The sequence below is a fragment of the Callithrix jacchus genome, chromosome X (assembly GCF_049354715.1).
Source record: "Callithrix jacchus isolate 240 chromosome X, calJac240_pri, whole genome shotgun sequence".
Taxonomy (NCBI): Eukaryota; Metazoa; Chordata; class Mammalia; order Primates; family Cebidae; genus Callithrix; species Callithrix jacchus.
In genome coordinates this window covers 145,341,880-145,362,039 of record NC_133524.1, presented here as the reverse complement: position 1 = coordinate 145,362,039, position 20,160 = coordinate 145,341,880, and the positions used below count along the sequence as shown (strand labels likewise).

The window sequence follows — 20,160 nt, the reverse complement described above, 5'->3', positions numbered from 1 at the left end:
GTGCAGGTCTCAAGCATCCCCCAAACGTTCCTAACTCCCCTTCACCCTCTCCAGGATTTTGCAATCTGATCACATCTGCTTCCTGCCTGTTCCAGTAAGAACAGAGGGTCTCTCATTCACTGCCTTGATCGATGAAAGCCCAGTCCGGTTAAGAGAGCACTGCCATAACATCTACATGGCCCAGACTTCTTGCAAGGAGAATCATTCACTCCCCAACAGACTTCAGTACGGACTCAACTATACTTGGAATAATGAAGACTAGACTATGGCACTAGATTTCCTCGCCTGTAAAAACTACAAGTTAAACAATACAGCAAATCTTCAAACAGCATTATATATATATAGTCACTTCTGTACATGCATTAATTACAACCAGTATTTATTGAAGACCTTCTACATGTAAAAGTCCCTGCTCCAAGAGGCCTAAGATCCCAAATAGGAGAGACAGCCTGAGACTGTCACCAATAACAAAGGGCTATCAATTCTAGATGGTCCAGTATAGCATCAGGTTATATCTGTTATCTGTATTCTTATTGATAGTACTCCCCTTCCCTCTCAAAAATATCCCAGTTTGGATGACAAATTTATACAGTCATCATCTCAGCAACAAGAATACTCTAATACTGGGTAGAAGACACAGTAGAAGAAAAGACTTAAGTTGGCAGGCACACCTTGTAAAGAATCTTAAATACAGGTTTCAGATAGAGAACCACTGGCAATTTGGTGTAGCACAGTTAATTCATTCATTCAACAAATAATTTTTGAGAGCCAAGGACTGTGACACTCGGTGCTAGGCAGAGTACAATGGGAAACAAAAGGAGACACAGTTTCCTCACTCATGGAGTTTACAGGCTCAACAGGAAGGTGAATATGAGGAACCACACAGTTAATGCACAACTATAAGCTGTGAGGAAGTACTACAAAGGTGAGCATCCCATGGACACTAGTTGTGCAAAATAAAAGGTTTTGTGTCCAAAGAAGTGTGGGAAATGCTGCAACCCATATTGCATCCCCTTTTGGAGATCCATGATGCAAACAAAAAGCTACGAGACACCTAAGTTTTTAATAAAGTACCTTCCCAACTTCCTAGACCTTTAAGTCTTGGGTGTTTAGGTTTAGGTTTTTTTTTTTTTTTTTTTTTGTTATTTTATTTTTCAATTAATAACTACTGCTATTACACAAAATGAATGTTTGCAGAACATACAACTGAAGAAGCTGGTTTAACATGTTTATATGATTATACGACGAAACGGGTACTTCTTAACTGCAAATACAATCTCATTCCGTTGTTCAGTGGTCCAGAAACTGTATTTTCCAAGAGAGTTCTTGAACTTCTAACAAATACATTCCCCAAATACAAAGGTCAAAGGATTATAAGAAAGGCTTAAATCTTCAATATCATTGTTGCATTGTATCAGAGTGGGCAGCCTACGCTAAAAAATGTGTGGCCCGGTCTCATGAAAAGGTCTTTGTTCCCCTTTTCCCACAAAAACACATCAGTGTTAATTTTCAAATCAAAGTGAAAATATACCAGTGATATGCAGACACAGCAAGAGCATCTGCTGATGAGTCAAAAGAATTTGGAGGGAGTCTTGGCCCTACCACTTGGGAATAGGACTTAATAACTGTACCCCTCTGAGTTGCAGATTTTCCAAATGTAAACAAAAGCAAAGAATAGTAATACCCATCTTTTTTAAATCTCACAGGGTTTCTGTGAGCATCTAGTGAAGTAAGTGATGTGAATGTGCTTTGTAACCCGCAAAGCCCCATACAATGAATTAGGTTATTACCGCTCGTCCTGTTGTTCTCCTTACTTTTCTTAAGTCCTGTCTTCTCATCTTTTCAAACTAAGATTTGACTCACTCTTGCCAACTGCAAATATCATCTCTACACTTCTTTATATTATATAAATATCCACTTCTTTATGGGACAAAATACTGTCACAAAAGAAAGTGCTGTGCAGTCTGGAGCTTTGCAGCAAATCTAATAATGACAGACTATTGGAGTCGGCAGCACTCAGGACAGAGAACTCTAAAGACAAGAGCAGTGAAACAAATATGCATCCAAACTCAGTGTTCAGATATTTTTTCTTTAGAAAACACTGAAATCCAACATTCTCATGAAGTCAGTAGTTCCACAAATTCATCTAGCCCAGGCCCGCCGCTGTTTTCTCCGTAAGACAACTACATTTGAGCCACAAGTGCTTTTCCTTCCTGCAAATGCTTTTTAATTAACCAGCAAATATTTCCTACGTGCCTAGCACAGTGCAAAGCATGGAGAGTTGGTAATACAAATCACTCTGAGTCTCAGCTTCTTTCTCTCAGAGTTAAACGTCTAGATGGGATAGGAAAACAAACAATTAGAAACCCACTGGGACATACATTGTAAGGTAGTCATGACAAGGGTAATAGGATCGCATTCATTCGCCTGTCCGCCTATTCATCAGCTCTCCCATTTATTTCTTTAGATAACAAATCCTGATTGAACTCACACTGTGCTCAGGATGGTGCCAAGAGGGAAGATTTAAAGACACTGAAGACAACATCATGTCTGCCTTCAAGACTCCATGCAGATAGAGGAGACAGCATTTACAGGGAAACAGACAAGACCAAACAGGAGGTCTGATTTAAGTGCCAGGGAAATGGTACCTACCGGGTTCACCGACAGCGCCATGTCAGACAGGAGCTCCCAGCCGTTGAGGTCCCCACTGTAGTCCTCGCTCCATATGGGAGTGAGAGGCCAAGGATTCGACATGACTGAGAAGTGGTGGGGCCACCTGAGGCCACTTCAGTCACTGAGTCCCCTGCGGAGATGCACCAGGGTCACTCTGCACACTGGAAGAAAGCTGAGCTAAGGCCGGGGCTCGGCCCCAAATGCTATTCTCTTGTACTCTCTTTCTCTTTCTCTCCCACAAACACCCACACGTCTTTGCAGTAATTCTGGAGGAGTTACTCGGACAGGTGTGAAAGACAGAGACCGAGGAAGAGAACTAGTGGTGGCACTGGGATTAGAACTGCTGCCCGTTGAGTTGCCAAGCTGCTGCTTAATTCCGGAGGCACCTTCTCCTCTCTTTAAATCCACTCTTGAGTATTCAGATAGTCCACAAAGCGCAAGTTAGCCACTCAGAGCTGCAGCGTCCTTTCTCATTCCCCCTCTCCGCCCCCTCCTTCTGGAGCAGAAAGCAAGCTGCACGACACACAGGGGGGGGCTGTGCTCTCACTCCTGGCCCCAGACGACCCTCTTGTGCTGGGCACAAATGTGGTCCTCCGAGGGCCAGGAAAGGGAGGTGCACATCAGGCAGGTGGTGAGTTTGCTGAGAACCCTCACAAGTGCCTACCCTCTTTGCATCTGACAGTGCAGGCTGCCACCCATGTAGCCACAGGGAGACCATGAATGGATTATCTGCCTGGCGATAAACACATATCTTTTGAAATAATCAGGGTACCTTTCAATCATCAAATATTCAGTTAACCGCAGCAACAATAAATGAATTGCATAGGATGTTTTAATCATTCTGGAATTAATCAGTTTGGAGCATTAGTTCTTAGCAATTAGGCTAATACAAGATATCAAAAACACCTTGATTGTGGCATTGAGAGATGTAAGAAGCAGCCGTCACTAATAGAAAACATGGAGATTAATGTAAAACATTAATAGAATAATGATCATCACATGGTTCGTCCAGAGGCGCTCAGTGCATGCCTCTGAGTATGTTATTATTAAGGCATTGTGAGGGAAGAGAGGTCATGTTTTCCCATAAAATCATCCTGAGGGTGGTCCTACAATACCTGGCAATCAAATTCCAGTAGTCTAGGTATATTCCACCTTGACAAATGCTTTCGCAAAGTGAAACTTAAAAACAGAAATTTAATTGCAAATTAAACAACTGGGTCCAGTTAACCAATATCCACAACAGACACTGTTGGCGGCTTCCAAACTAATTTCGTTTGTACTTTCATTAACAAACTTCCCCATTTATCCCCATGATTGATTTATGGTACACAGACGTCCCCTGACACAGAATTACTAATAAAATAAAGACCTAGGTTATGATATCGTACTATCAGATGAGTTTTCAATCTTTTATAAAATTTGTAATTCCCATCATTGATAACTTGTAAAAACAGAGGACAGTAGCCTCTGAAGTTCTTATTTGCATGCATTATGGAATCCCTTATGTCTCTATCCTGGGAGCCCCAGTTTTCCAAAATGAATTTGGAAAACAAGCTCAGTTCACATTAGGATCTATCTGTCTCTTGCTTCTTGTCTAGTTTGTATTCATGAGTCTATGATTAAACGGGAACAGTTAATATTGCATAAGCTGTAGACAGAAGTCCTCGGGTAATATAACTTTAATCAAAACAAAAACAATTTCACAACAGTTACATGGTCCAGCTAACCAGCTCATCTTCCAATTTCATTTTAATACAGCAAAAGTTCTGGGCATCCAAAGAGCTGGTGTTTACTTTAAAATACTGCTTCCAGCCAAATTTTAAGTAAGTCTCATGGCGAAAATACTTCATGTAAAACAAGCTAATATGCACCAAAAAAAACACACACACACACAAAAAGAACAAAAAGTAGAGCATGAAGATCAAAAGAATTTAACACGTCTTTTTAGCGAAGTGCAGAAAATGACCCTTTGTTTGGAGCATACATGAACATAAAACTAAAAGGTAACCATGAACTTTTATTGCTTTGAGCAAACGAATGAGATACTTTACTATATTTTCTGGGGGCTTCAAGTGGCAGTGGAAAGAGCCTGGTCTTTGAAGCTCCATACAACTGGATTTCAGTCCCAGCTCTGAAGTGTAACTTGCTTTATAACCTTGGGCAAGCCACTTATACTTCTCTGAGCCTCTGTATCCCTATCTGTGTAAGAGAAAAAATTTAAGAATCCACTTCTAGGATTTTTGTGAGGTTGAAGTGAAGTGTATAAAAAATACCTTAGCCTAGTAGGGGGTACATGTTGTCTCCACCAGCACTTTGTATGCTAAGTTTTCTCAAAGGTCCTTAGAAAGATGTCAGCACTCTGAGCCTTGGAACCACTGAGGAGCTAGTTTGCTCGCCATGTCAACTGGCTCCCATGATATCTTATGGATGTTGCTAACAACTAAATCCTATTCAGGAGCCCAGTGTGTAAAAAGTCTCAGGCTGCTTCTCCATCTGCTGGCTCTCACTAACGGTGAAAAAGGAGGCTGGAGATGGGACTTAAGTGGATATGACAACGGAGATAAGAGACAGTGGGAATGAGAAGGGTGGAGGAGGGGTGGGTGACACGCTTCATTATGAGGACATCTCTTCACTGATTATATTGGGTATGGGCAACCGTGGAATGCATATGCAGAAAGACCCATCATCAGCTGAGAGTACCTAATGGCAGATGGAATTTCAAGTGAAGAGTACTTAATTCAGTGGGCTCTGAATAGCCATTAGCTCACTGTTCATTTATTTGCTCTAATAACTAGTTTCTACAGAAGAGTGAGCTATAAAAGGGGTTGAGGGGGAGTGAGGATATGTTACAGTCTTAGAGAAAAACAAGGTAAACATGTAGAAATATTACTGTTAGAAATCAATACCTATCTGGAAGCACTTTGCTGCCTGGCCCACATTCCCCCAAGGATGCCCTGCCTCAAGTCCCCTGGGCTAGCCAGAAAGGTCATTCTGGTTGCTACTGCTGCATCTACCCAGACTCATGCCCCAGCTGAGTAGGGTCTTCAAGCCCAGTTTCACAGGGACGGATCTCTAACTTACAGAGTCTCTAGGCTTCTTGCCATGACGCCATCATTCTGGGCTCAGACTTGAGATGTCTCCTCCTACTTCTCTTTGCCAGCCTCCAAGATTCTGACCTCACTTGCTTGCCCCCTCTTGCCTATGCTCTTCCTGACCTTCTTTCTCCTTTTGGTGCCTGCCCTACAATCCACAGATCTTCTGGCCCTGGTCCTTTCCTTTTGAAATTCCTAGGTAAGCAGCAAACTCCTCAGGGCCTGCAGGATAACCACTTCTCTCCCAAAGTTCTAGCACTGCAACCAAAGACCATTTAGGATCAAAATCTAAATTCCACTTAATCCCTATTTACTGTACTCTCATTAATGTTAACGACTGTCTTGTGTGCAGGCCCATAATAATCTCTCATAATAAAAGAGAAGACTGCAAAACTAGAGATGTACAAACTGGAGTGAATGAATCCATTATTTAAATGTGTAGAAAAGGTATATCAGGAGGCAAGTTCACCTTTGAATTCTGTCAACTAAAAAGTAAATATTACAGGCTTTAAAGTTGTAGTAGGCTCCTGACCTCTTCAATGATCATAGCACTCCCTCATAATACAGAGAAAGTAAACAAGTGCAAAGCAGTCATCTCACTTTCAAATAACAAATCTTATAAAGTGTGAAAAAACCTGATGGGAAGTAGTAGTTATGTGTCCAAGCTCTGCCACAAATTACCTGTGTAATATGGGACAATCTACTTCCTCACTCGCCAGCCTGTAGCCTAAACAGCTTATACAGCCAAGGCATGGGAGTATATTACAATTACCCAGTGTTTTGTATTTCACATAACAGTACAAAAATAATGAGGGATACATACAATATTAACAACTTTGTCTTTTATCAATAAAGGCATTACAAAACAAAATCAACCACTGGCACTATTATTTTATAAAAAAATTATACCATCCAAAAGGTTAATAAGGCATAATCTCAGAATAAAGGCCAGTTTGTTCAAAATACAGAACAGTTAAATTTATGCTAACATCAACACACATCATTATCTTATATTTCCTTTGTTGTCACTGAATAACAACACCTTCACTTTGGACTGGTCACCAGGTTATGGGATCTTTCAGACATCTTTTGGATTCGATTTTATTAACACCCTGCTCTATTCTTTCCTATTTTATGTATTTTGCTATATGTAATAGTCATTTTGCTAAGAGGCCACACTCCATATAGCGTGGCATATCGTCTATCACATGTCATGTATTCCAAAGCCAAACATGAATTCTTAAAGTGTGTATAGAAACAAGCATGGGGTCCCAAAAGCCTAGAAGAAAAAGTGCTTCCAGGAAAAAGTGGCCATTAATAAGGATGAGGCTGCAGAATAGGCCATTGGCTTTAGCAATTTCTAGGTCATTGGTACCCTTGGTCAAAGCTGTTTCAGCAGCATAGTGGGGATGTAAACCTGATTGTGTATTGAAGAGAGAGTGGAAGGGGCAAAAGTGGAGAGTGAATAAAAATTCCTAATGTGAAAGGGAGTCGAGAAATGGAATAGGAAGTGGTGATGTGGGGTCAAGGTTTTTGTCTGGTTTTATTTTTATAAGAGGGACGATATTAAGACATATTTATATACTTGATGCACAGAACTCAGTGAAGAGGGGGAAAGTGTTGCAAAAGAGAAGGTGGATGATTATAAAAGCAAAGTCCTTGAGAAGGAGTGAATGGATCGGGACACAACTGAAGAGGTTGGCCTGAAATAGGATCATGGACACTTCTGGACGCTTCTTCCATTGTAACAGGAGGGAAGGCAGAGTGCCTAGTTACATACGCAGCTGGGTTGGAGAAATTAAAGATAAGAAGATGAAATGGTACTTGTCTGACTGTGTCTTATTTTTCTCTATGAAATATGTGACAAGGTCATCAGCTGAGAGTGGGGTGTGGTTATTGGAAATTGGAAGAGAAAGGAAAGGTTGGAATAGTTGTCTTGGAAAACAGAAACATGGATCACAGACTTTCTAGGGAAATATAATAGAAGGGACAAGGAGGTGGGGTCGGAGGGGTGGGAAGAAGGGAGTTGGAGGCCAAGTAGCTCTGATGATTTGGACAAAGCTGATGCTGCTCCTCACTATTAGCCTCTGCACTTGCCAACACTAATTATCCACAGTTCACAATTCAACTGCTCTAATTTAGGAGAGGTTTCATTCTGACTGCAGTAGCCAAAAGTGCAGGAGTAGGACTAATGACCAGGACTTCACAGTAGTGACTCCTGTAATATTATCCAGAAGGCCAGATGAAACTAAGCCCAGGGCTAAATATAAGCCCCAAGGCTTGAGGATCTCCTCTGGGCCTAACTGAATGCTACTCTGTCTCTTTGGGGGCAGAGAGAACTCGATTCACTCATGTCCTCCTGTGAGAAGTCATTCCTATAGAACACTGGAAGGAATTTCTGAATTGTTTAAAGAAGAGCTATTTTTAATCATTGAAATATTTTGTGTTCAAACAAGCATTTTATACATTTAACATGTGATTGCTATCATGAAGTATTTTAAAATATAATTATCTTTTATATGTCTTGGATTGACAAGTTCTTCAAATGATTTATGGTGTCTAAGATACAAGGACTTCCTCATGGGGAAAAAAAAGTGGAAGTTCAGGCTTTTCTGGTAGTTTCTGAAGGCATTGCCAAGGGCATATTATGGGATCTTAAATTAAGTTCCATAACCTCATTTAGAAAAGAAGCTTTTAAATATGTATCTTTCACTCTTATTTTTGAAAATATTTTAGAAAAAATGGTCTCACTGTGACATTCACAATTCCTCACCCTAAAGAAACTATAATGTTCTTCTTATAAATAAATAGCTAATGATTAAAACATCTGTTTGAAAACTGAAAACTCAGATTTCAGTTTTCCCTTTAACTAAATTCCACTTAAAGCAATGTAAATGGAATAGGCTTTATAAATGGTATCCACAGATGTCCCCAATAAAAATGTGACAACAGAATGCACTTGATAGAAAGTGGCTATACTTTCAGACTAACCTCTAGCGAGCTTGGCGCCTTATTGACTATACTCTGCACATAGGCTTGTCTTAATTGCCAGTGGATGACACAGGAATTCCACAGAAACAGAGTTACAATTGCTCTTCTTTGACAGTGACGATCCAAAAGAACAAGCCGTGTGCATGGGAACTGAAGCCTCGCCAGAGCCCCTATTATTTATAACTCCAATTAAAACACTTTTATCTATTAATGCCAAGTGACACAGCTAAATATATTCAGGAAAGTTCACATTTTTTCTGTACTTCTGAAATCTCTTAGATCTGCACCCACTTACATGTGGTTTAACTGCTCACTGAAATGAAATGATAGCTAAGAATAACTCACTTTTATTAGATTTATAAATCTCATTAATTAATTCTACATCTCCAGTGGTGTAGAGACCAAACTCAAATGCAAGATCTAATTAAAGAGAAGTAAAAAAAATGTTAAGAAACAACGCTGAGATTGAAACACAGAAGTAACTGTTTAGCCTCAAATTAATGAGGCGCTATGCTAAGCAAGCATGTCCATTAATCCCTAATGAGGATTTTAAACACATTAAAACTTTCTAATACAAAATGTTTGCCTTCCTTTTATCCAATAACAAATAAGCCAATAATTTTCTGGCTCTAAATGACACTATTAACTGTCACGGCATGTTTTATTAGACAAACCCTCCATTCAAATACTGTAAAACCAATTAATTGGCCTGCTGTGAAATGTGTTTCTTGATAGCTTTTATGTGATTTTCTTTTCTTCTCAAAGAAATGTAAATAGGAGGTCAATGTAGGTGCCTGGTTTTGCTTAAAAAATATGCCATAGTAGCTATAGGTTGTCTACTTGGTTTGCATTTCAAATGAATTTAAAGACAAGCTCCATTTTCAGGTCATCAATCTCAGATTGGTCTCCTGATAAGTAAACTGTGTCAGAGTAATAGTTTCGTTACTATGATGATGGTCTGATATTTGAGAAGGGAGTGTTGGCAAAATTACCATTTTGTTTCATTATAAATAATGATTTGCAGGCATGGTCCTTATCTTCCCTGCTATGTTAAGTGACCTGGCTTTGTTATCTATCCCTGGCTATATCAAGCCTCTTCCAAAATGCACCTGGCATGTATGTCCAGGAAATCACTTAATAAAATTGGAGCTTATTCCTGATACTTTTTATTTGAAAACATCACAATTTGTTACACTTCTTCTTGGCAGGAAAATCAGTAGAACAAACATAAGAAGTTTGTTACTTAAACTTCCCCTGGGCCTTACTTAGTAACTTCTTTTTTTTTTTTTTTTTTGAGATGGACTTTCGCTCTTGTTACCCAGGCTGGAGTGCAATGGCATGATCTCGACTCATGGCAACCTCCGCCTCCTGGGCTCAGGCAGTTCTCCTGCCTCAGCCTCCTGAGTAGCTGGGATTACAGGCACGCGCCACCATGCCCAGCTAATTTTTTGTAATTTTAGTAGAGACAGGGTTTCACCATGTTGACCAGGATGGTCTTGGTCTCTTGACGTCGTGATCCACCTGCCTCGTATCTTCTATTAGCTGGAGAGATGGCCCCAAGGCCTTGTCTGTCCACCATTTACGGGACACTTTGATATTCTTGGCTCATGGAAGGGCATGGCACTTTTCCAGAAAATCACTCTGCAAAAACCGACCCCTGAAATAGACATAGTGTGTGTCATAAAGGTTCTGTGACATTAAGTGTGGTCCAGCTCTGTGGAGCATCTCAAGCCCATTGAATTATATGGTGAAGACCAAAGAAGGAGTGATACCTGGTGTACCATGGTTTATGAAGCCTAATGGTCTATGCCAATTAACGTGGACAGCATATACCCAGCACCAATGATCCTATCTTGTCTCACATCCACATGAAAACAAGGTATTGATTATTTTTGAGTTGTGGAAGTATGTAGGATTAACAGATACCTGGCAGGCATTTATAATTTCATGTACAAGCATGACACATTACTGACCAAATAAATTCTTAATGAAATAACCAAACCTACTCTTGACCAGAATCAATGTGTTAAAGTATTTCTAAATTTGGGATTTGGAAAATCCGTTCATGTAAAGTAAATAATCCCAAATGACAAATATGCATTGCACCCCCACAATGCACAGTGCACTGAGCTACGCATTACGTGAAATGGAGTACGTGGTAAATAATGGCTGTCCACAGGGAGTACTACGGCTTGAATGTTTGTTTTTTCAAAAACTCATGTTGAAATGTAATTACCATTGTAACCGTATTCAGAAGTGGGGCCCTTTGGGATGATTAGGCTATGGGGGCTCTGCCCTCATGAATGGATTAATGCCATTATCATGGGAGCAGGTTCCTGATAAAAGGACAAGTTTGGCACTCTGTTGTCTCTGTTCCCCTGCCACCCCAACTTTTTCCTTGTGATGCCTTCCACCATGTTATAATGTAGAAAGAAGGCCTGTGCCAGATGCTGAAATCTTGATATTGGAATTCTCAGTTTCTAAAACTGGGAGCCAATAAATTTCTGTTCATTATAAATTACCCAGTCTCAGGTATTCTGTCACAGAGGCACAAAACAGACTAAGACAGGGAGTGTATACTATAGATGAGTAGACAAGACCTGCATATCTAAAGTGAGGAATTACAGTGCATTAGCAGATATCTTTTTTGATCCCTAAATGAGGCACCTTGGCAGAAAAAAATTCTTTCAGTCGGTACCAAAAGCAGCTTGCATGACGTGATTTACATGGCCAAATATTGGAATTTCTAGAATATCAATTTATGGGGAGAATGAACTGAAATCAGGGCTATCCTGAATCCTAGTTTATGTGGTGATCCTATCTTAAAAAGCTTTATGTATGTCTCTGACAATAACTTTAATAGAAAGTCACAAAAGAAAAAAAACTGTACATGGATCTGGGTGGTCAAGCAAGGAAGTTAAACATGACCTTAACTTTGAATAATAGAAGAAATTCAGATAGAGAGTGATTTTCACATTTGGAAAAGATAGAAAGTAGTTTCCTGAAAGCACCTTATTTTTGTCATAGTCAAATGTAATTGGCTAAGAACAGAAAATGTGGTAGATTAATCCGAACACAGTTTCTCTGAGTGTGGTGGACATCTATATGTAACACTTTGTCCCTGCCCTCAGGATTCCTTTAGTATTTCATGAAATATTGTTTAATATAGTTAAATTCACTGTCTTGAAAAAACTCTACTGGTTCAGTGACAAATTGTATGACTTTGGGCAAATCACAGTTTTCCCAGATGCAAAACAAGAGGATTGGCTTAGAATTCATTCTTTAAAGTGACTTTTGTCTGTTGAGCCTATCAATCTGTGGTCCTAAAGCAGATTAATTTGAAAGGTTCAACTTGTGTTAGCTAGTCTCTAGTTAGTAGAAGTCTCTAATCTAAAATTAAAAGCTATACATTTCACAGGTACAGAACCTGTATGATCTACAGAAGTAAAAATGTATTTTCAAAATGAAAACAGATAATAGGCAACGTGCTACAGTGGAAGCATTAAAACTTAGACAGTTCCATTTTTAATATCAAGCTGTGATATTGACAATTAGATGTCATTTTCAAAAATAATGTGTTGGCCCCAAAACCAAAGTATCTCAATTACGTGAGAGCTTCACGTTAAGTAAGAGTTATTACTAAATGGGAGTGAAAATATAATCTACACTTGGCTAAGTCAATAAACTTGAAGCCAAAACACGTAGAAATGACTCTGTTTGAAAAGATTATTTTGGAAAAAAACATAATTGTTCCTAACTCTTCCATTTTAATCAAGATATGGCAGTACGCTGAGACCATCAGACTTCAAGTGTTCTTGCGACCTTTTCAACTGTCAGGCCAGACAGATTTTTATCTTATGTGAATCAACCCCAAAGCCTCAAAGGTGCAGTGCCAGAGCATGAATCCATTTCGTTAGACAGTCATTGAAATTATAATTCAAAGTTCAACTTACTTTCGCATGTTTCTACTGCAATACTTTGGCAGCCCAGGGCAGAAAGTCGAAACCTGGTTTCCAATGGAGACCACTTCTAGTGTTTTCTAAATGTTGGCAGCTAGAATTCCTTCTTGTCAAAGAGATCAACAGATGCTGGGTTTCATTAATTTACTTTCAATGACTGCTGCTCACTCTTAGGAAGTTTTTCTTTACCTAAGGATGTTGACCTGCCGTAGGAACCCATCAGAAACAGACAGGAAGAGACACTGATATATTAGGAGACTGGGAAATCTCCCTCCAGTGGCCTTCACAGACTCCACAACTTCCATTTATTCTCGCTCATGCCATGAGCACAAAAAAAAAAAAAAACCAAGATTTGTGGTGAAGACATATAGCTGGAATCTATAAAAGCTCCTAACTCAAGATAAACAAACTCACCAACATATAGTACACTATGATACGTTATTTGAAGATCCTTTGAATCAGTTTTAAGGTCTTTCTTCATGAAAATGCATTATCATCAAGAAGAGGGACCTTCTAAACCTAAAATAATATACCAATTTAAATACTGCAATTAGTAATACTTAGTGTGCATTTATTGGTTATCTGAAAAGCTCTGGGTTGAGGGTATTTGGTAAATAAAAATTTATTATGATTACACTAATCTTGAAATTATGTAGTCTGACACATTGTGGTGTGTGTATATATATACATATATATATATATGAGATGGAGTCTCCCTCTGTTGCCCAGGCTGGAATGCAGTGGTGTGATCTCGACTCACTACAACCTTCGCCTCCTGGGTTCAAACGATTCTCCTACCTCAGCCTCCTCATTAGCTGGGACTACAGGCAACTGTCACCACACCTGGCTAATTTTTTTGTATTTTTAGTAGAGACAGGGTTTCCCCTTGTTACCCAGGATGGTCTAGAACTCCTAACTTCGTGATCTGCCAGCCTCATCCTCCCAAAGTGCTGGGATTACAGGCGTGAGTCACCATGCCCTGCCAGTTGTATTGTTTTTAAATATGCTTTATTAATTTTGAAATGTTTTACCCTTCATTTTACAATCTATGCTCAAAAGGAAAGCATGACACCTTATTAGGATGCTACAAAGTTTTAGGGCAGCATCTAACCTCTATTCTGTAATGATAAGCTTTACAATTAACATTTTCAAGATCCTCCATTTCTGTTCTTTATAAATGATAATCTAAGCCCATGAGAGAGATCTCCTAAATCCTTAAAGTGAAGATATTAACCTCTTAATTTGAAACTTTAAGAATAGCATCCTGGTGGCATATGAAAACAAAGGGGAATGAAGACATTTATATCAGGATGATATTAAGAATATCTTCTACTATTACTGCTGCTAAGACCATTGTCAATCCAAATCATTCCTTGGAAATTTAGAGTCGTGACAGGTTACAAAGTCCTTTCACATCTCTATCCCTTATCTCCCTCCCGGTACCATCTGTTGCTTACAACAATCTTCTGAAGTAGGCAAAAGATAAAATGAGTTGGTTTTTAAGAAGAAAAACAGGCGAGGCTTCAAAATGTTGATGATTTGTCTGAAGTTGTGTGGCTAGTTAGTGGTGGAAACTAGTCCCTGGGTTTTGGGCTAAACAGTCCAGCGTTTCTTCCACTATTTCATGCTGCTATTGTTTAACATAGATTTATCCATGTAGTTCCCTCTAGAGCCATAGCAATCCAGGAGCCAATCTAATAAACTGCTGGGAACTCCCTCCCCGCAAGATGAAACGTTTATCCCTGTTATATGGTAAATAATGTTTTCACAAATTCCAAACTGACCATCAACATCCAAGGCAATACACCGACAGTCTAGAAAGGAACCTACAAAATGGCATGTGGAAAACTTGGCCTGTATAATAATGACTCAGACAGTCTGTACCTTGGAAAGCATCTGCTATTATCACAAACCAACCAAGCCTTTCCTCCATCCAGGACTTCAGTGTTGCTAAGCACCAAGGACTCAGGTTTAACACTGAGTTCAGCACCTTGATGCTGTAGTCCTTGACTCCTCCGTTAGCTTTTGTTTCTCAGTCATTTTTCAACCAACTGAAAGGAATTCCTGTGCGTTGGCTGGTAATCCAGACGTGCCCTGAAAACTGTCCTCTCCAGAACATCCACAGCCAGTATTGATTTTAGGAGTCATAAATTTGTGATAAAATGAGCTTACTGGAGCCTTGGCAAGGCTGGAATGAAGGCAGGCACATGCTTATACAACATGGCATACCCACTCCCTTTCATTCATCCTTTCAAGGAATAGGGAAACAGTGAAATAGAGTTCGCAGGGGCAACCCTTCTGTCCTTAGAAATTCTGGTTACTTACAGTAAGATGGGGACTTTGAAAAAGGGCTGCCTCTGGCAGCCAGATATTACAGGTACAGCAGAGGCCCAAAGCATTAAAACTGACTGAGATCTACTAAATCTATTGGAAGACAGGGAGGGGAAGGACAGGTAATAAATCAAATAAATCTGATAATAAATTTGCCATCATTCACATGCAGAGTTAATGCTGCTTGTTCATTCTCAGTAGAATACGTCTGAGTTGCCTGTCCAGTAATGACTGGATACACTCATCTCCTATACAGGCTCCTGACAGAGAAAAGGCCCTGGGGGTCATATACTCCACCCTTCTACCTTCTGTCCCATTTTAAAGATGAGGACAAATGCAGTGCAGAGAGGTGAAATGATTTGCCCAAGGTCACATAACCCTGTGAATGGAAGGTATGGGATTAACCTTAAAACATCTGATCAAGCCAAGTTCTTCCATCATATCATACAAGTACTGCTGACATGAATCTCATGACAGGGGACTCATTGCTTCATGATTCCATTGAATTGATTGCAATTTAATTAAGCAACTCAAGAAGCTCTCATCAAGCTTCTTCTACTGGAAGATCTACAAAGTCTCTTCTGTATCCTGTTGGGAAGCAGCAGGGGTGGAGGGGAGGAGAGGAGGTGTGCCCCACCTTACTTCTGAAAACAGTGTTCAAATGTAGTATCTCTTCAAAAAATTCTAAATACTGTGATGATAGGGTAATTGTTAAAGCTGTGACAAAAAGATGTCTGAAAAAGCAGTGTGAAAGCAAGAACAGAAGTTACATAAAAGGGAGGCAAAGTCTGTGGGCACTTTTTTGATGCAGTTGCTCTCCAGTTACCCAGCAGTGTAGGCCCTGCCCTCTCCCACCCATGCTGCCAAAGGCTGGTCCCTCAGGAAGTCAGAATCCAGCTTTGCCTAGCACCAGGTATGTTATGTTAGGCGAAGGGCTGCAGCTCCTCGTTAGAGGCTTTGGCTGTAGAGGTGAGGTTAGCTGGTATGTCATGGCCATGTTCAAAAGAAGATGAGAAAATGTAATGTTAGCAAGTTGGAATTATTTAGAAGAGAAAGTTGGATGAATAAACCTGTTTTGTAAATTATGACTTAAGTGCAGAAAATAATAATACTTGTTAATTTCTGGAGAGAGATGCATTGGAGCAGCTGCAAACGCCCCACTCCTGTAAAGGATTCAGGCATGCCTCCTTTCTAAGAGTGTCTATGAGCTGTGTTTCTGAAAGTTTTGGAAATTTTCTGCCTTCTTCATTTCTTTTTCTTGTCTAGTTTGATTAACATAACCCTAACATCCAGCCCTTAAATGGAAGGGTCACATCAAAGAGAAAATGATCACTTTCACTGGGGCTCCCTAATTAGGCATTGTGGTGTATGCCATCAGCCAAATCATAGCCTAACAGTAATCTTCAGGCCTAGTCCATCTATACTAGAGAAAACACTTTATCACAACTTCCTCCCAGGCACACAAAGTTATATATAACACAAAGTTATATAGAACTTTACATACAGTTCTATATAAAGACCCTCTTAGCACTGACATTTTACATAATTATTTTCCCAACGGAATGATTAATAGTATACTGAGTTAAAGGTAAGGTACGAAAATGAAAATAACTTGTGTCAGCAAAGCCTTTGTTATCACTTTTGTATTAAAACAGTCACGTAAATGGTTATTTTTTATTTTTATTTTTATTTTTATTTTTTGGAGACAGAGTCTCGCTCTTGTCACCCATGTTGCAGTGCAATGACACAATCTCGGCTCACTGCAACCTCCACCTCCTGAGTTCAAGCAATTCTCCTGCCTCAGCCTACCGAGTAGCTGGGATTACAGGTGTATGCCAGCATGCCCGGCTAATTTTTGTACATAAATGGTTATTTTTATAGGACATGCTTGTTGAGCATTTAGGTGTGCCAGACCTATCCTTCCTCTTGCTTATTCTACATGACAACTCTATGCTATAAGCATTATTATCTCCATGGTGTAGATGACGAAATTGAGGTTCATAAAGGCTCAGTCATTTTCCCAATGTTACACCATTAGTATATAATAAAGCCAAGATACAAAACCATGTCTGTATGACTTCGAACCCATGTTCTTAAGCACTGTACAAAAGACTAGTTCTCAACTATATTATCAAACAGTGGTTTATATTTATATGTATATCTAAATCTAGTAGTCACTACTAAAACTAAGTTGTTTCGTTATTTTTATTTTGCAAAATTCCTTTTTGTACCAGTGTAATATAATGGAATGAACATAAAAATATAAGTTGCAGTTTAATGAGCCAAATTTGCCCATTGTTCTGATGAGTATAAAGTTATATATACCCAGTTCAGTATCATAAACAAGATAATATTATTATTTTCTTGCATTCATAACTGCTATGGCCAATATAATCACTTCAGATTAATCACAGAAAAATACAATGTGGAGCTCAATTGGCCATTTTATAAAATCTCAAAAAACAATTGACTCAAATAGCCATAAGATGATTTGGTGTCATTTTTTGCATAACAAATTAAACAAGAAGCTAAGATTATCTTGAGGCTGTTGAATAAAGACAAGTAATTCAAGAATGAAAGTTTTTAAAACAATTAATTGACCTGCTATGGATTTCTAAATTTGCAACTGATATGGTGTGGCAGTGTCCCCACCCACATCTCATCTTGAATTACAGCTCCCATAATTCTCACATGTCATGGGAGAAACCTGGTGAGAAGTAATTGAATGATGGTGGGCAGGTCTATCCTGTGCTGTTCCCATGATAGTGAACAAGTCTCATGAGATCTGATGGCTTTATAAAGGGGAGTTCCCCTGTACATGTTCTTGCCTGCCACCATATTAGATGTGACTTTGCTCCTCATTCACCTTCCACCATGACTGTGAGGCCTCTCCAGCTGTGTAAAGCTGTGAGTCAGTTAAACCTCTTTCCTTTGTAAATTACCCAGTTTTGGGTATGTCTTTATCAGCAGCATGAGAACAGAGTAATACAGCAACTTTAGTGTTTCTCTCTGAATATGTGAAAGTCTATGTGGGAGTGTGCATAGAATAAATATATATTCATCTGCTATTGACAAATAATGGTAAAATGGGTCCTCCTTATGGGAATTTCAAAGCCTAATTTTTCAAAAGCTGCATTTCTCACAAGTTCTTTCTAATGGACTCACTACTGGTTGGTTGGCTCCATTTAGCTCTAGTGAGAGAAAACCTGCTCTTTCCATTATTATCACCCAAAGCTTTCAGAGTGCATAGATCTTGCAGTTTGGTCTTGTTTGAAATACTCCTTCAATCATTTTTTAAAATTTTTATTTTTATTTTAAGTTCTGGGGTACACGTGCAGGATGTGCAGGTTTGTTACATAGGTAAACATATGCCATGGTGATTTTCTGCACCTATCAACCCATCACCTAGGTATTAAGCTCAGCATACATTAGCTATTTTCCGTAATGTTCTCCTCTGCTTCCCCCTGCCCTCAACAGGCCCCATGTGTGTTGTTCCCCTCCCTGTGTCCATATGTTCTCATCATTCAGCTCTCATTTATAAGTAAGAACATGCAGTGTTTGGTTTTCTGTTCCTACGTTACTTAGCAGAGGATAATGGCTTCCAGCTCCATCCATGTCCCTGCAAAGGACATTCATTATCTCATTCTTTTTTGTGGCTATGTAGTATTCCATGGTAAATACATAACACATTTTTTATCCAGCCTATCACTGATGGGCATTTGGGTTGATTCCACGTCATTGCTATTGTGAATACTGCTGCAATTAACATACATGTGCATGTATCTTCGTAACAGAATGATTCATATTCATTTGGGTATATACCCAGAAATAGGATTGCTGAGTCAAATGGTATTTCTTGTTCTAGATCTCTGAGGAATCGCCACACTGTCTTCTACAATGGTTGAACAAATACACATTCCCATCAACAGTGTAAAGGCATTCCAATTTCTCCACAACCTGGCCAGCATCTGTTGTTTCTTGATTTTTTAATAATTGTCATTCTGACTGGCATGGCCAAGCTAACTGTTTGACAACCAGTACCACTGTTTGGGCAATTCAACATATCAATGGACTTATTCTTACAGCTCTCTGTTTTGAAAGTGCTAAGTTGGACAATAAATAAATCTCATAATGGGTTTGCCTAATTATGAGATTACAATATACCAACAACAGAGAGGAAATTTTTTAAATGTTTGGTTCACTGTGAAAGAAGACAGATGACCCATAATAAAGAGCCCTGCAGCTGAGGTCAGAATATCCTGAATATACTCGCCTTTCTTTAGATCTCTGTCAGGTTCTCCTCCTATGAATTGAAGAGACTGCAAAAGCAGGTATTCCAGGTTTTGCACACCTCCCAAAAGTGTAAAGATGTAAACTGAGATCAAATGTATTGATTATACCGATTAACAATGGTGAGATAGTCATTTAATAATACTCTACAATTGATTATTGCTTTTAGGAGAACATGGTATTCCTTCATCAAGAACACTTGGTAAGGGTTAGTTTGCCAGATGTTCTCCATTTTGTCAAGGCAACCTTTGTCAGCCTCAAAATATATCACAGGGATCATTCCTCTCTATTCTGGCAGTTAGGGTTCATTTTTAAAATAAAGTTTCATTTACCTAGCTGTGTGTCTTTGGTGAATCACCTATGCTCTCTGGGCTAAAGTATCTACACTATGAAATGAAGGGGCCTAAGTCCCTCTCTAGCCTGTTTGGTCTATTGTGGCTTTTATGTTATATTTACAAGTATGATTCATAAGATTTCAGGGCATTTTTCAGTGAAACCGTTATTTTTGGTAATAGCCAGTATTTCTGTCCAAATTCAGGGGACATAGATTTTGTTGGAATCATGGTATAATCAGCTAGTGGGAAAACGAACTCAATCCTGTCATCCTTTTATTGCATCACGTTCTCACAATTTCCCAGGGTCTAGATAAGAATTGCAGGACTAGATGCTTAATTAGCTGAGATAAGGCATGGGCACGTATTTTATAAAATTGGCAGACTATATCTCTATGGAGGAAACATGTTCTTTGGATGCAATTTAAAGCAACTTGAAACCAACAATTATTTTGAAAGAAGACAGAAAATAATATTCTTCAGCAGTTCTGG

General features: G+C 39.2%; 1 protein-coding gene across 8 annotated transcripts in view; it reads right to left on the bottom strand.

Moving 5' to 3' along the window:
* AFF2 (ALF transcription elongation factor 2) overlaps positions 1-20,160 on the bottom strand; it is a 486,005-nt gene that overhangs the window by 183,542 nt on the left and 282,303 nt on the right. The gene's annotated exons all lie outside the window — the stretch shown is intronic.